Source organism: Camelina sativa, chromosome 12, assembly GCF_000633955.1.
Source record: "Camelina sativa cultivar DH55 chromosome 12, Cs, whole genome shotgun sequence".
Classification (NCBI taxonomy): Eukaryota; Viridiplantae; Streptophyta; class Magnoliopsida; order Brassicales; family Brassicaceae; genus Camelina; species Camelina sativa.
Window position 1 is genome coordinate 27906985 of NC_025696.1, and position 1874 is coordinate 27908858.

Here is a 1874-nt window from a genome sequence, read left to right on the forward strand (position 1 = left end):
AAAGCTAACTGATACTTCCAGTCACACCCTCTGAAAAAGATACTCATCAATTGTACCCTTGAAAAACCATGGTGTGGACAATCCCTCTGATAAGCTTTGAATCTCACCCAAGCTGCCTTGAAAGCTTCATCTGGTCTTTGCTTGAAAGTGGATAGCTTGACTCTCAACTCATCTGACATTGCATCATCATAGAAATGGTTTAGGAAAGCCACTTTGACTTGTTGCCAAGATGTCAAAGATCCAGCTGGCAACTGCTTCAACCACTGAGATGCCTCTCCTGCAAGTGAGTATGGGAAGAGCTTGCAGAATATGAAGTCCTCAGTCACTCCATTAGCCTTGATACTGGTCACAAGATCCTCAAAATGCTCAATATGGTCCAGAGGCTTCTCATGGGGCAGAGCAGAGAAAGGTCTCTGTCCAACCAGTTGAAAGTAAGCAGGCTTCAGCTCAAAGTCATTCCTCTGGAATGGTGGAGGAACAATTGCAGACCGGTTCTCATACATAAGATCAGCCCGGTTGTAGTCAGCAATGGTCCTGATCAAGTCCCGGTTCTGCTCCTGTCGTCGAACTGGGTTCTGTACGTGGTTGGCAGCTCCACGTCCGTCTGCAGGAAGGGGGTGTCGATCGATACCCTCTTGTTGGTGTCGATCGACACCGTCGACACCATCAGCTGGTTCGTCGACAACAGCAATTTCAGCAATCACATTGCCCTCAACATCAATCTTTTGGCCCTGCTCATTGCGCAAGTGGCCCTCTTGATCCCTCAAAGCACCATCCTCATCTCGCATCAGAATGATAGTATTAACCATCTTTAGAGATTTGGCTGCCTTTCTGTTCTCACGCTCAAGTTTTCCTAACTCTTGGTTTGACAAATTCACAGTAGGACCAGACTTGTTGCTCCTTGTGTGAGGTCTAGGAGGCATGCACCTGAAACACCAAAGAGAAGAAAAACAAAAACGTGTAAGTAGAAAATAAAAAGAAAAATTTAGACAAAATCTAAAACTCAAATCTAATGGTAGATCAAAAGAGTCCCCGGCAACGGCGCCAAAATTTGATATGCTCAAATTAACCCTAGAGCTACTCTCTCAAATTAAGAGATCACTGCAGTACTTAGGGGTCGAATTCCACAGAGACTCAAGATCACACACAATGGATTATAGAGTTTTATAATTATGCTAAACAAATTGATTTAAATAAAGAAAAGCAATGCAAAATATTAAATTAAAACTGTTGTAAATTCAGAAGATCAAAAAGCTAGGCCTAGGGAATTTCTCAGGAAATTATGAAATATTAAATCAATCAATAAATTAGGATTCAAACAATTAAGAACAGATCTAGAACTCTAAACACTTTTGTAAATTAAATCAGTTCTCACTGCAAATAATATCTAAATTTAAAACCAGAAAATCCAAATCTCTTTGTAAAATTCTAGGTTAAAAATCAGCAATAAAATCAGGTTTAGATTGTTCACAAAATTATTAAATCAAATCTCTTTGCAAGAAATAATTTTGTTCATCAAAAGGTTTTATCAGGAAAACAATTATATTCTCATATCAATTTATTTTCCTAGGGTATTAATTCTAGATGGCCAATCAAGGATTAATATGAAGAACAACCTAAGATGAAGATCTAACAAGATAAAGAATCCTAAATAAACAGATCTAACAATTCATAAAATCCCTGTGAAAAACCCTAAACCTAACAAGCAAACTACTCAGACATAATCAAAGAAGAACAAGACATGATTCTGAATAATAAGCAATAGAGATTAAAAGAGTAAGAAAGGAGTTTAAGAATTCTTCTCTCAAAGCAGTTCAGATCTCTCTCCCAAAAGCTCTCAAAATCTCACAGGGTTGCAGAAAAATAAAACTCTC